Raw genomic sequence first — 15433 nt, 5'->3', positions numbered from 1 at the left:
CACTAAATCTTACCGAAGTCATTGTTTAAGAATAAGCAGCAGGTTGTTACTCTGGGCAGAGCCAGGTAACAAAAGGGGGAATGGGTAAATTGTGTTCTAGAATAGGATGTGACCTACGGATAATTAACTGGATAATTTATTTTTAGCTAATAAACAGAACAAATGAGAAACTGTTTGTTAACCAAACCTGTATGTCCAAGATTTTATGCACTACAGGTGAACTACAGGTGAAGTCACTCAATCCAGTCCCATAGGCTTGTTGGGGGACCATACCAAGGACTCCTGGTGACAGCTAGCTGAAAGAGCACCCGGATTCATATCGCACTGGGGGGTAAGACACATTTTTAAGCTGTCTAACAATAGCAGAGTTCGAGAGAGAACTGGAATTAACAGAATTCTGGGGCCATCTCGAATGAAAAATACCTTACCTGTCCTTTCCTCACTGTTGTTGTTCATAGAAGTGAAGATGTGTCTGGCTCTTGCTAAGTGATGTGTTCTCGGGGAGAGGGTGGGGCTTCACATGGAAGCTGTTCGTCTGAGCTGTCTTATCGTGGGTGACATATTCCTGATAGAGCACGTCCTACTCGAGTATGCGGAGAGTGGTAATTTAACCCATGGTTTAGACAATGAGGATTTTGTTCCAAAATAAGCATAAGAGATCCCTAGATCTGGGTTTATCATGGCTGCAGTATATGCAATTTCTTCCACTTTTTGAGTGACACAAAGACGCTTATCTAAATGGTGAAAATGCAACAGCTGTTAATCAGACTCACTTTGACTTTATATAGTGCACAAAGAGATACTTTCTCGCTTACGACCACACCGGCCTGAGTACTCCTGATCTCGTCTGATCTCGGAAGCTAAGCAGGGTCGGGCCTGGTTAGTACTTGGATGGGAGACCGCCTGGGAATACCAGGTGCTGTAAGCTTTTTGTCACTGCCTTGTGAAATTTCAACTCTTTGTCCGTTTTTTCCCACAAGGCTGAAATATGTGCCCTCGCTTTGAAATAAGTAAGCAAGGTTAGTTTGTATTTCATCCAACAATGTGTGCAACAAATTATGATGACAGTATATGCAATTTCTTCCACTTTTTGAGTGACACAAAGATGCTTATCTAAATGGTGAAAATGCAACAGCTGTTAATCAGACTCACTTTGACTTTATATAGTGCACCAAGAGATAGTTTCTTGCTTACGGCCTCACTGTCCTGAGTACGCCTGATCTCGTCTGATCTCGGAAGCTAAGCAGGGTCGGGCTTGGTTAGTACTTGGATGGGAGACCGCTTGGGAATACCAGGTACTGTAAGCATTTTGTCAACTCTTTGTCCGTTTTTTCCCACAAGGCTGAAATATGTGCCCTCGCTTTGAAATAAGTAAGCAAGGTTAGTTTGTATTTCATCCAACAATCTGTGCTACAAATTATGGCTACAGTATATGCAATTTTTCCACATTTTGAGTGACACAAAGATTCTTATCTAAATGGTGAAAATGCAACAGCTGTTAATCAGACTCACTTTGACTTTATATAGTGCACCAAGAGATAGTTTCTAGCTTACGGCCACACTGTCCTGAGTACGCCTGATCTCGTCTGATCTCAGAAGCTAAGCAGGGTCGGGCCTGGTTAGTACTTGGATTGGAGACCGCCTGGGAATACCAGGTGCTGTAAGCATTTTGTCAACTCTTTGTCCGTTTTTCCCACAAGGCTGAAATATGTGCCCTCGCTTTGAAATAAGTAAGCAAGGTTAGTTTGTATTTCATCCAACAATCTGTGCTACAAATTATGGCTACAGTATATGCAATTTTTTCCACATTTTGAGTGACACAAAGATTCTTATCTAAATGGTGAAAATGCAACAGCTGTTAATCAGACTCACTTTGACTTTATATAGTGCACCAAGAGATAGTTTCTAGCTTACGGCCACACTGTCCTGAGTACGCCTGATCTCGTCTGATCTCAGAAGCTAAGCAGGGTCGGGCCTGGTTAGTACTTGGATGGGAGACCGCCTGGGAATACCAGGTGCTGTAAGCATTTTGTCAACTCTTTGTCCGTTTTTTCCCACAAGGCTGAAATATGTGCCCTCGCTTTGAAATAAGTAAGCAAGGTTAGTTTGTATTTCATCCAACAATCTGTGCTACAAATTATGGCTACAGTATATGCAATTTTTTCCACATTTTGAGTGACACAAAGATTCTTATCTAAATGGTGAAAATGCAACAGCTGTTAATCAGACTCACTTTGACTTTATATAGTGCACCAAGAGATAGTTTCTCGCCTACGGCCACACTGGCATGAGTACGCACCTGTTGATAGGTAATTGACGCAGGTGTGAGTGATTGCGCTGAAGAGACTGAGTGTTTGCTCTAGAGAGTTTGTGTTGAGTTTTGAGCTATTTGAAGTACAATTTCTGTTTGTAAATTGATTAGGGTTAAATTTATAGTTTAGGGTTGTTCCTGGCAGCATATTGCTGTTTGGGGGGACATTCCTCTTGGCATTATTCAGATGGATACAATGGCTTTGACCAACGCTGGAAAAGAGACTACGAACAAAGAAAACATGGATAATGGGCGCTGCAGCAAGACAGGCGAAAAATATGAAAAGAACTTAACAGTGGCTGTCGAGATTATGGGAGAAGAGAAGATTACAATGATGGAGGTATTGAGAGGGATCAAAGAAGTTTGTGGACTGGTCTGCGGCTGTCGGGTCAAAAAGATGATAAGCGGTATGAAGTGACGCTGTCAAATCTGAGAGGAAAAAAAATTGATGGATGGATTTAAAACCGGAGCTGTCGAATAATGGCAAAGGATCTATCGCTGGATGAGATGGTTGTGTCCTTCTTAAACCTCCCAGTATATATCACAGACGAGACATCAGCAGAACGGCTAAGAGCATGGGGTGTGTCTGCTATATCGCCCCGGTGAAAAGGCGCTACTGGCCGGGACGGACATTGCTGATGGGACGCGCTCTGTAAAGTGAGGTTCACAGACACAGTGCGCTCGTTGCCATATTCGCCAAATTTGAAACATTGGAAAGGGGCTGAGTACTTCAGAGTAATTCACGATCGGCAGGTCAAGGTTTGTAGGCTGTGTATCCAGCCAGGGCACGTGCTACGAGAGTGCACAGATTTTGCATGTCATAAGTGTGGTGAGCAGGGGCATCACCTTTGAGAGTGCAATGGGAGGAGAGAGCGAGGTTGTGTTGGATGCGGGAGGGGTAGCGCAGTGCTCCTGTCCACACGGGAAGATGCTCAGGAATTGTCATCACATTGTTTCAGCGAAAAGTGACGTGGAGGAGAATGAGGTGGAGGAAGCTGGAGAGGAGATCGGTATGAGTGAGCAGCCCCAGGGAGAGAAGGCGGAGGGCGAAGAACAGAATCAGTCGAGGATGAAGGGGAGACGGATCCTTGTACTGAAGGAAGGGAGACACCCCAAGGACGGAAGGATAAGCTCAAGACGAGACGATGGGGAGTTGAAGGGCGATCCTCTGGGAGAGGAGCTCCTCTAGGGGAGGAGGATGCTGCAAAGGAGGCCTCTCACAAACGTAAAGAGTTTGAAGACTACATGACAAGTGGAAGAGAAGGAGAAACCTTGGTGGGAAGTGGAGGTTGAGTATAAACAGAACAAGATGATGAAGAAGAAAAGAAGATGGTTGATTGGAACATAGACTAGGTTCATCCCCTCCTTTGTGTTCAAGGTAATAATTATAGACGGTCAGGACATTGCGTGGAAGCTGAGCTGTGAGGCCTTCATGATGGTTTGGTGGAATGGACAAATGTACTGTGAGTAGAGGTGCTGTGGGCATGTTGTGGGTAGCTAGGGTTAAAACGAGTTGACTAATTTAACATGCAGATACTTTGGTGAATGGGGATGTATAGGTCTAAGCAGGAGGATTTAGAGAGGGTGTTTATGAAGGATTGTGGATTGATTACTGTGGGGAGGATGGTGGTTTTGGTGCATGGGGTTTGATGTGTAAATGTTTAAGAGATATCAGTAAATATTTTGAAGGATTTGTTTTTGAGACTGTCTTTAGGTTCTACTTGACAAGGAGGTGATTTGGAACCCTCGACTCGTATGGGTTTTTTGTTTAACAAAGTATTGTATGTAAATGGTTGTATAATCTAGTATTGGTATATTCATTTATTTTGGTTTTTTGATTGTTTTGACAGGGGGTGACTTGTGTGTCTGCCAATGTTATAGCATTGTGTTGATAAAACATGGTGTGTGTTTTGTGTTGATTAAAATGGTTTTGTGTATAATGTTGATTAAAATGGTTTATGTACTATGTTGATTAAAATGATATGTGTATATTAAATTTGTATATACTGTAAATAAGATTTTTTGATAATAAAAAAAAAAAAAAAAAGTACGCCTGATCTCGTCTGATCTCAGAAGCTAAGCAGGGTCGGGCCTGGTTAGTACTTGGATGGGAGACCGCCTGGGAATACCAGGTGCTGTAAGCATTTTGTCAACTCTTTGTCCGTTTTTTCCCACAAGGCTGAAATATGTGCCCTCGCTTTGAAATAAGTAAGCAAGGTTAGTTTGTATTTCATCCAACAATCTGTGCTACAAATTATGGCTACAGTATATGCAATTTTTTCCACATTTTGAGTGACACAAAGATTCTTATCTAAATGGTGAAAATGCAACAGCTGTTAATCAGACTCACTTTGACTTTATATAGTGCACCAAGAGATAGTTTCTCGCCTACGGCCACACTGGCATGAGTACGCACCTGTTGATAGGTAATTGACGCAGGTGTGAGTGATTGCGCTGAGACTGAGTGTTTGCTCTAGAGAGTTTGTGTTGGAGTTTTGAGCTATTTGAAGTACAATTTCTGTTTGTAAATTGATTAAGTTAAATTTATAGTTTAGGGTTGTTCCCCGGCAGCATATTGCTGTTTGGGGGACATTCCTCCTGGCATTATTCAGATGGATACAATGGCTTTGACCAACGCTGGAAAAGAGACTACGAACAGACTCACTTTGACTTTATATAGTGCGCAAGATAGTTTCTACTTCACGGCCACACTGTCCTGGTACGCCTGATCTCGTCGATCTGAAGCTAAGCAGGGTCGGGCCTGGTTATGCCAGATCGGAGACCGCCTGGGAATACCAGGTGCTGTAAGCATTTTGTCAACTCACTTTGTCCTTTTTCACAAGGCTGAAATATGTGCCCTCGCTTTGAAATAAGTAAGCAAGGTTAGTTTGTATTTCATCCAACAATCTGTGCTACAAATTATGGCTACAGTATATGCAATTTTCCCACATTTTGAGTGACACAAAGATTCTTATTTAAATGGTGAAAATGCAGCAGCTGTTAATCAGACTCACTTTGACTTTATATAGTGCACCAGAGATGGTTTTCTCGCTTACGGCCACACTGTCCTGATGGTACGCCTGATCTCGTCTGATCTCGGAAACTAAGTGCGTTCGGCCATATTGGTTAGTACTTGGATGGGGGCCGGAGTAATACCAGGTGCTGTAATCGGCATTTTGTCAACTCTTTGTAGGTTTTTTTTCCCAGCCAGGGCTGAAATAGAGTGCCCTGATTTTGAAATAAGTAAGCAAGGTTAGTTTGTATTTCATCCACAAGTGCTACAAATTATGAGAGGAGTATATGCAATTTTCCACATTTAGGAGGGTGTAGCGCAGATTCTTGTCTAAATGGGGAAAATGCAACAGCTGTTAATCAGACTCACTTTTGACTTTAAAAAGTGACCAAGAGATGGGTGGAGGAAGCTGGAGTAGGAGATCTCGTCTGATCTGAGCAGCCCCAGGGAGAGAAGGTCGGGCTTGGTAAGAACAGAATCAGCCTGGAGAATAAGGGCTGTAAGCATTTGTCAACTCTTTGTCCGTTTTTCCCACAAGGCGGAAATAAGCTCAAGACTTTGAGAATAAGTTGAAGGGCAAGGTTAGAGGGATTTCATCCAACAATGCTGTACCACAAATTATGGCTACAGTATACGCAAAGTTTTCCACATTTTGAGTGACACAAAGAAGGAGAATGGTGAAAATGCAGCAGCTGTTAAACAGAACAAGACTTGATGAAGAAGAAAGAAGATGGTTTTGATTGAACACTGTTAGACTAGCCTGATCCGTCTGATTTGAAGATAAGCAGGGTCGGGCTTGGTTAGTCACTTGGATGGGAGACCGCCTGGGAAGCTGGAGCTGTAAGCATTTGTCAACTCTTTGTCCGTTTTTTCCCACAAGGCTGAAAGAGGTGCCTGCTTTGGCAAATAAGTAAGCAAAGGTTAGTTTGTATTTCAAACAATTATGACTAATTTAAGTATATGTGCAATTTTGAGAATGGGGATTCTTAGGTCTAAATGGAGAATTTGCAGACAGCTGTTAATCAGAAGTTGTGACTTTATTACTGTGGGGAAGAGATAGTTTTTCTGGGGTTTGATGTGTAAATGTTTCGAGATATCAGTAAATATTTTGAAGGATTTGTTTTGGACTGTCTTTGGTTCTACTTGACGAGGAGGTGATTTGGAATGAGGTGCTGTAAGCATTTTCAACTTTTGTCAAAAAGTTTTATGTAAATGGTTGTAAATATAGTATTGCTTTAATAAGTTATTTTGTTTTTTTGATTGTTTTCAAGGGTGACTTGTGTGCTACAATGTTATAGCATTGTGTTGATAAAACATGGTTTGTTTTGGTGACACAAAGATAATGTTATCTAAATGGTTTATGCAACTAGCTGTTAATCAGACTGTATATTAAATTTTATATACTGTAAATAAGTTTTTTGATAATAAAAAAAAAAAAAAGTACGCCTGATCTCGTCTGATCTCTGAAGCTAAGCAGGGTCGGGCCTGGTTAGTACTTGGATCGGAGACCGCCTGGGAATACCAGGTGCTGTAAGCATTTTGTCAACTCTTTGTCCGTTTTTTCCCACAAGGCTGAAATATGTGCCCTCGCTTTGAAATAAGTAAGCAAGGTTAGTTTGTATTTCATCCAACAATCTGTGCTACAAATTATGGCTACAGTATATGCAATTTTTTCCAAATTTTGAGTGACACAAAGATTCTTATCTAAATGGTGAAAATGCAACAGCTGTTAATCAGACTCACTTTGACTTTATATAGTGCACCAAGAGATAGTTTCTCGCTTACGGCCACACTGTCCTGAGTACGCCTGATCTCGTCTGATCTCAGAAGCTAAGCAGGGTCGGGCCTGGTTAGTACTTGGATGGGAGACCGCCTGGGAATACCAGGTGCTGTAAGAATTTTGTCAACTCTTTGTCCGTTTTTTCCCACAAGGCTGAAATATGTGCCTCGTTTGAAATAAGTAAGCAAGGTTAGTTTGTATTTCATCCAACAATCTGTGCTACAAATTATGGCTACAGTATATGCAATTTTGAGTGACACAAAGATTCTTATCTAAATGGTGAAAATGCAACAGCTGTTAATCAGACTCACTTTGACTTTATATAGTGCACCAAGAGATAGTTTCTTGCTTACGGCCACACTGTCAAATGCCTGATCTCGTCTGATCTCTGAAGCTAAGCAGGGTCGGGCCTGGTTACTACTTGGATGGAGTAGCCTGGGAATACCAGGTGCTGTAAGCATTTTGTCAACTCTTTGTCCGTTTTTTCCCAGGAAGGCTGAAATATGTGCCTCGCTTTGAAATAAGTAAGCAGGTTAGTTTGTATTTCATCCAACAATCTGTGCTACAAATTATGGCTACAGTATATGCAATTTTGAGTGACACAAGATTCTTATCTAAATGGTGAAAATGCAACAGCTGTTAATCAGACTCACTTTGACTTTATATAGTGCACCAGAGATAGTTTCTCGCTTACAGCCACTGTCCTGAGTACGCCTGATCTCGTCTGATCTCTGAAGCTAAGCAGGGTCGGGCCTGGTTAATTACTTGGATCGGAGACCGCCTGGGAATACCAGGTGCTGTAAGCATTTGTCCAACTCTTTGTGCCCTCGCTTTGAAATGACAAAACGTATTTCATCCAATTTTTTCCACAAGGCTGAAATATATTGCCCTCGCTTTGGAAATAAGTAAGCAAGTTTAGTTTGTATTTCATCCAACAATCTGTGCTACAAATTATGGCTACAGTATATGCAATTTTTTTCCACATTTTGAGTGACACAAAGATTCTTATCTAAATGGTGAAAATGCAGCAGCTGTTAATCCAGACTCACTTTGACTTTATATAGTGCACCAGAGATGGTTTCTCGCTTACGGCCACACTGTCCTGGTACGCCTGATCTCGTCTGATCTCGGAAGCTAAGCAGGGTCGGGCTTGGTTAGTACTTGGATGGGAGACCGCCTGGGAATACCAGGTGCTGTAAGCATTTGTCAACTCTTTATCCGTTTTTTTCCCACAAGGCTGAAATATGTGCCTCGCTTTGAAATAAGTAAGCAAGGTTAGTTTGTATTTCATCCAACAATCTGTGCTACAAATTATGGCTACAGTATATGCAATTTTATCTAAATGGTGAAATGCAACAAATCAGACTCATGACTTTATATAGTGCTTATCTAAATGGATCTCGTCTGATCTCTGAAGCTAAGCAGAATTCGGGTCTGGTTAGTACTTGGATCGGAGACCGCTTTGACTGGGAGATAGTTTCTCCAGGCCACACTGCTGCCTGATCTCGTCATGAAGCTTCGGGTCTTGTTAGTACAACTCTTTGTCCTTTGTTTTTTTCCCACAAGGCTGAAATATGTGCCCTCGCTTTGAAATAAGTAAGCAAGGTTAGTTTGTATTTCATCCAACAATCTGTGCTACAAATTATGGCTACAGTATATGCAATTTTTTCCACATTTTGAGTGACACAAAGATTCTTATCTAAATGGTGAAAATGCAACAGCTGTTAATCAGACTCACTTTGACTTTATATAGTGCACAAGAGATAGTTTCTCGCTTACGGCCACACTGTCCTGAGTACGCCTGATCTCGTCTGATCTCAGAACGTTAAGCAGGGTGGGGCCCCTGGTTGAGGATCGGAGACCGCCTGGGAGGAGATGCTGTAAGCATTTTTCAACCTTGGGCGTTTTTTCCCACAGGGGTCCAGTACCCAAATTGAGACAAGGGTTTGTAGACCTGGGAGCTTGATGACAGTATAGCAATTTGCTAAATGGTGTTGAATGCAACAGCTGTTAATCAGACTGAACTTTGTCCATAGGTATTTTTGTCCAGATGGGTTAGGGCTGAAGTCTGGTTGAGATTGCATCGTCTGTGGACCTGGTTATTTGGAAATAAGCAAATTGGAATACCAGGTCAAGGGTTCAGTAGGGTGGAGGTTTTTTTCCTGACAGGCTCCAGCCACTTTCATGATGACGGAAGTGAGTGTTTCGGGCGGTAGTTAGGCTACAGTTACCTTAGCTTTTTGGGAACAGGAACAATGGTGGCCCTCTTGAAATGGTGGGAACAGCAGACTGGTTAATAGGGATTGACTTGAATATGTCCGTAAACACACCGCCAGCTGGTCTGCACATGCTCTGAGGGCGCGGCTGGGGATGCCGTCTGGGCCTGCAGCCTTGCGAGGGTTAACACGCCTTAAATGTCTTACTCACCTCGGCTGCAGTGAAGGAGAGAAGCATGTTTTCGTTTTTGCAGGCCGTGTCAGTGGCACTGTATTGTCCTCAAAGTGGGCAAAAAGTTATTTAGTTTGCCTGGGGAGCAAGACATCCTGGTCCGTGACTGGGCTGGATTTCTTCCTGTAGTCCGTGATTGACTGTAGACCCTGATTCACATGCCTCTTGTGTCTGAGCGCTGAATTGAGATTCTACTTTGTTTCTGTACTGACGCTTAGCTTGTTTGATAGCCACTATGGAGGGAATAGCTGCACTGTTTGATTCGGTCATGTTACCAGACACCTTGCCCCTGATTAAAAGCAGTGGTTGCGCCAGTTTCACGCGAATGCTGCCATCAATCCATTTTCTGGTTAGGGAATGTTTTAATCGTTGCTGGGAACAACATCTTCAACGCCACGCTCTAATGAACTGCCACTAGCACACCAGTGAATCAGCGTATACTATCACCATTGAGACTGTGTCTGTGCCTCGACCTAGGTTGGGCAAAACTAAACATGGCGGTGTTCGCCTTAGCAATCTCACTAGGATAAAGACCACCTCCATTCCTGTCATTATTGAAAGAGATCATGATACCTCACATCTCAAAATAGGGCTACTTAATGTTAGATCCCTTACTTCAAAGGCAATTATAGTCAATGAACTAATCACTGATCATAATCTTGATGTGATTGGCCTGACTGAAACATGGCTTAAGCCTGATGAATTTACTGTGTTAAATGAGGCCTCACTTCCTGGCTACACTAGTGACCATATCCCCCGTGCATCCCGCAAAGGCGGAGGTGTTGCTAACATTTACGATAGCAAATTTCAATTTACAAAAAAAAAAGACGTTTTTGTCTTTTGAGCTTCTAGTCATGAAATCTATGCAGCCTACTCAATCACTTTTTATAGCTACTGTTTACAGGCCTCCTGGGCCATATACAGCGTTCCTCACTGAGTTCCCTGAATTCCTATCGGACCTTGTAGTCATAGCAGATAATATTCTAATCTTTGGTGACTTTAATATTCACATGGAAAAGTCCACAGACCCACTCCAAAAGGCTTTCGGAGCCATCATCGACTCAGTGGGTTTTGTCCAACATGTCTCTGGACCCACTCACTGTCACAGTCACACGCTGGACCTAGTTTTGTCCCATGGAATAAATGTTGTGGATCTTAATGTTTTTCCTCATAATCCTGGACTATCGGACCACTATTTTATTACGTTTGCAATTGCAACAAATAATCTGCTCAGACCCCAACCAAGGAACATCAAAAGTTGTGCTATAAATTCACAGACAACACAAAGATTCCTTGATGTCCTTCCAGATTCCCTCTGTCTACCCAAGGACGCCAGAGGACAAAAATCAGTTAACCACCTAACTGAAGAACTCAATTTAACCTTGCGCAATACCCTAGATGCAGTTGCACCCCTAAAAACGAAAAACATTTCTCATAAGAAACTAGCTCCCTGGTACACAGAAAATACCCGAGCTCTGAAGCAAGCTTCCAGAAAATTGGAACGGAAATGGCACCACACCAAACTGGAAGTCTTCCGACTAGCTTGGAAAGACAGAACCGTGCAGTACCGAAGAGCCCTTACTGCTGCTCGATCATCCTATTTTTCTAACTTAATTGAGGAAAATAAGAACAATCCGAAATTCCTTTTTGATACTGTCGCAAAGCTAACTAAAAAGCAGCAGTCCCCAAGAGAGGATGACTTTCACTTTAGCAGTGATAAATTCATGAACTTCTTTGAGGAAAAGATTATGATTATTAGAAAGCAAATTACGGACTCCTCTTTACATCTGTGTATTCCTTCAAAGCTCAGTTTTCCTGAGTCTGCACAACTCTCCCAGGACCTAGGATCAAGAGAGACGCTCAAGTGTTTTAGTACTATATCTCTTGACACAATGATGAAAATAATCATGGCCTCTAAACCTTCAAGCTGCATACTGGACCCTATTCCAACTAAACTACTGAAATAGCTGCTTCCTGTGCTTGGCCCTCCTATGTTGAACATAATAAACGGCTCTCTATCCACCGGATGTTTACCAAACTCACTAAAAGTGGCAGTAATAAAGCCTCTCTTGAAAAAGCCAAACCTTGACCCAGAAAATATAAAAAACCATCGGCCTATATCGAATCTTCCATTCCTCTCAAAAATTTTAGTAAAGGCTGTTGCGCAGCAACTTACTGCCTTCCTGAAGACAAACAATGTATACGAAATGCTTCAGTCTGGTTTTAGACCCCATCATAGCACTGAGACGGCACTTGTGAAGGTGGTAAATGACATTTTAATGGCATCGGACCGAGGCTCTGCATCTGTCCTCGTGCTCCTAGACCTTAGTGCTGCTTTTGATACCATCGATCACCACATTCTTTTGGAGAGATTGGAAACCCAAATTGGTCTACACGGACAAGTTCTGGCCTGGTTTAGATCTTATCTGTCGGAAAGATATCAGTTTGTCTCTGTGAATGGTTTGTCCTCTGACAAATCAACTGTAAATTTCGGTGTTCCTCAAGGTTCCGTTTTAGGACCACTATTGTTTTCACTATATATTTTACCTCTTGGGGATGTTATTCGAAAACATAATGTTAACTTTCACTGCTATGCAGATGACACACAGCTGTACATTTCAATGAAACATGGTGAAGCCCCAAAATTGCCCTTGCTAGAAGCATGTGTTTCAGGCATAAGGAAGTGGATGGCTGCAAACTTTCTACTTTTAAACTCGGACGAAACAGAGATGCTTGTTCTAGGTCCCAAGAAACAAAGAGATCTTCTGTTGAATCTGACAATTAATCTTAATGGTTGTACAGTCGTCTCAAATAAAACTGTGAAGGACCTCGGCGTTACTCTGGACCCTGATCTCTCTTTTGAAGAACATATCAAGACCATTTCAAGGACAGCTTTTTCCCATCTACGTAACATTGCAAAAATCAGAAACTTTCTGTCCAAAAATGATGCAGAAACATTTATCCATGCTTTTGTCACTTCTAGGTTAGAACCTGTTACGGATGGTGGTTCCTGTACAGGAACCAAATCAGCGGAAATTTCAGAGCGCCACCTATAGTACTCGATAAAACTCTAACTTTCATTAAAACACACACGCAAGATACTCAATTAAAGCTACACTCATTGTGAATCTAGCCAACATGTCAGATTTGACAAATGCTTTTCGGCGAAAGCATGAGAAGCTATTATCTGATAGCATGCACCCCCCGAAATACCTGAACGAGACCTAAACAAAAGATTTTGCGGTAGCCGGCGCTACACAAAACGCAGAAATAAAATATAAAACATTCATTACCTTTGACGAGCTTCTTTGTTGGCATTCCTATATGTCCCATAAACATCACAATTGGGTATTTTTCCCGATTAAATCCGTCATTGTATACCCAAAATGTCATTTTATGAAGGCCGGTCTGATCCAGGAAAATTCACCTTTACAAGACGCAACGTCACTTTTTAAAATTAAAAAAGTTGCCTATAAACTTTTACAAATCACTTCAAACTACTTTTGTAAACCAACTTTAGGTATTAATAAACGTTAATAATCGATCAAATTGATCACGTGGGCGATCTGTATTCGATAGCAGCAAGTCTTGAAATCATCGTCCATTTTTTTCACTTTCATAACTTCCTCCGGTGCGCCCCAAGACAGGAAGTGCCTATACGTCATCCCACCAAGGACAAACCAGCCATGAAATGCCAGTACTGGCGACATCGTGTGGAAGCTGTAGGCATTGTAAACGGAACGTCATCTATTTTCTATCGCCTTAGACAATACATTGACTGGCGGATTAATATTTATTTTGTGTTTTTGGTGAACAGTTTTCCCTGGGATTTTTACTCCTAAACACGTTCTGTTATAGCCACAGACACGATTTAACCAGTTTTAGAGACTTCAGAGTGTTTGCTATACACACATACTTATCATATGCATATACTATATTCCTGGCATGAGTAGCAGGACTTTGAAATGTTGCGCAATTTTTTTTTTAAAGCTGCGAAAAGCTGCGAAAATTCGCATCATCCCTAACAGGTTTTAAACTACTGCAATGCTCTACTTTCCGGCTACCCGGATAAAGCACTAAATAAACTTCAGTTGGTGCTAAATACGGCTGCTAAAATCCTGACTGAACCAAAAAATTTGATCATATTACTCCAGTGCTAGCCTCTCTACACTGGCTTCCTGTCAAAGCGAGGGCTGATTTCAAGGTTTTACTGCTAACCTACAAAGCATTACATGGGCTTGCTCCTACCTATCTCTCTAATTTGGTCCTGCCGTACATACCTACACGTACGCTACGATCACAAGACGCAGGCCTCCTAATTGTCCCTAGAATTTCTAAGCAAACAGCTGGAGGCAGGGCTTTCTCCTATAGAGCTCAATTTTTATGGAACGGTCTGCCTACCCATGTCAGAGACGCAAACTCGGTCTCAACCTTTAAGTCTTTACTGAAGACTCATCTCTTCAGTGGGTCATATGATTGAGTGTAGTCTGGCCCAGGAGTGGGAAGGTGAACGGAAAGGCTCTGGAGCAACGAACCGCCCTTGCTGTCACTGCCTGGCCGGTTCCCTCTTTCCACTGGGATTCTCTGCCTCTAACCCTATTACAGGGGCTGAGTCACTGGCTTACTGGGGCTCTCTCATGCCGTCCCTGGAAGGGGTGCGTCACCTGAGTGGGTTGATTCACTGATGTGGTCATCCTGTCTGGGTTGGCGCCCCCTTGGGTTGTGCCATGGCGGAGATCTTTGTGGGCTATACTCAGCCTTGTCTCAGGATGGTAAGTTGGTGGTTGAAGATATCCCTCTAGTGGTGGGGGCTGTGCTTTGGCAAAGTGGGTGGGGTTATATCCTTCCTGTTTGGCCCTGTCCGGGGTGTCCTCGGATGGGGCCACAGTGTCTCCTGACCCCTCCTGTCTCTGCCTCCAGTATTTATGCTGCAGTAGTTTATGTGTCGGGGGCTAGGGTCAGTTTGTTATATCTGAGTACTTCTCCTGTCCTATTCGTTGTCCTGTGAATCTAAGTGTGCGTTCTCTAATTCTCTCCTTCTCTCTTTCTTTCTCTCTCTCGGAGGACCTGAGCCCTAGGACCATGCCCCAGGACTACCTGACATGATGACTCCTTGCTGTCCCCAGTCCACGTGGCCGTGCTGCTGCTGCAGTTTCAACTGTTCTGCCTTATTATTATTGGACCATGCTGGTCATTTATGAACATTTTAACATCTTGGCCATGTTCTGTTATAATCTCCACCCGGCACAGCCAGAAGAGGACTGGCCACCCCACATATGCTCTCTCTAATTCTCTCTTTCTTTCTCTCTCTCGGAGGACCTGAGCCCTAGGACCATGCCCCAGGACTACCTGACATGATGACTCCTTGCTGTCCCCAGTCCACCTGGCCGTGCTGCTGCTCCAGTTTCAACTGTTCTGCCTTATTATTATTCGACCATGCTGGTCATTTATGAACATTTTAACATATTGGCCATGTTCTGTTATAATCTCCACCCGGCACAGCCAGAAGAGGACTGGCCACTCCACATAGCCTGGTTCCTCTCTAGGTTTCTTCATAGGTTTTGGCCTTTCTAGGGAGTTTTTCCTAGCCACCGTGCTTCTACACCTGCTTAGGGTTTTAGGCTGGGTTTCTGTACAGCACTTTGAGATATCAGCTGATGTACGAAGGGCTATATAAATAAATTTGATTTGATTTGATTTGAGTGTGTTGAGGTTAATGAGAAGAAGGTCAGTGGGTGTAGCAGAGGGGTGAGTGTGTTGAGGTTAATGAGAATGAGGTCAGTGAGTGTAAGAGGAGTGAGTGTGTTGAGGGTGATAAGGAGGAGGTCAGTGAGTGTAACAGAGGGGTGAGTGTGTTGAGGTTAATGAGAAGGAGGTCAGT

The 15433-nt window shown here is 42.8% G+C and overlaps 4 non-coding genes and 3 pseudogenes across 4 annotated transcripts; all 7 read left to right on the top strand.

Annotated features, from left to right (window-relative positions):
- Nucleotides 1–809: 809 nt before the first annotated feature.
- Nucleotides 810–928, top strand: LOC135574438 (5S ribosomal RNA). Its single transcript, XR_010465445.1, has one exon. It is a non-coding gene; the product is annotated as a 5S ribosomal RNA (ribosomal RNA).
- Nucleotides 929–1188: 260 nt separating this feature from the next.
- On the top strand, nucleotides 1189–1307 carry LOC135574428 (5S ribosomal RNA; annotated as a pseudogene).
- A 241-nt stretch (nucleotides 1308–1548) lies between these two features.
- Nucleotides 1549–1667, top strand: LOC135574447 (5S ribosomal RNA). Its single transcript, XR_010465454.1, has one exon. It is a non-coding gene; the product is annotated as a 5S ribosomal RNA (ribosomal RNA).
- Nucleotides 1668–1908: 241 nt separating this feature from the next.
- On the top strand, nucleotides 1909–2027 carry LOC135574424 (5S ribosomal RNA). Its single transcript, XR_010465436.1, has one exon. It is a non-coding gene; the product is annotated as a 5S ribosomal RNA (ribosomal RNA).
- Nucleotides 2028–7103: 5076 nt separating this feature from the next.
- LOC135574434 (5S ribosomal RNA) lies at nucleotides 7104–7222 on the top strand. The gene has a single exon (XR_010465441.1). It is a non-coding gene; the product is annotated as a 5S ribosomal RNA (ribosomal RNA).
- Nucleotides 7223–7792: 570 nt separating this feature from the next.
- On the top strand, nucleotides 7793–7910 carry LOC135574432 (5S ribosomal RNA; annotated as a pseudogene).
- Nucleotides 7911–8188: 278 nt separating this feature from the next.
- On the top strand, nucleotides 8189–8306 carry LOC135574457 (5S ribosomal RNA; annotated as a pseudogene).
- The last annotated feature ends 7127 nt before the right edge of the window (nucleotides 8307–15433 follow it).

Source organism: Oncorhynchus nerka, linkage group LG12 (genome assembly GCF_034236695.1).
Source record: "Oncorhynchus nerka isolate Pitt River linkage group LG12, Oner_Uvic_2.0, whole genome shotgun sequence".
NCBI classification, from domain to species: Eukaryota; Metazoa; Chordata; class Actinopteri; order Salmoniformes; family Salmonidae; genus Oncorhynchus; species Oncorhynchus nerka.
The sequence above is the reverse complement of the archived record's forward strand: the minus strand, read 5'-3'. Positions and strand labels throughout refer to the sequence as shown.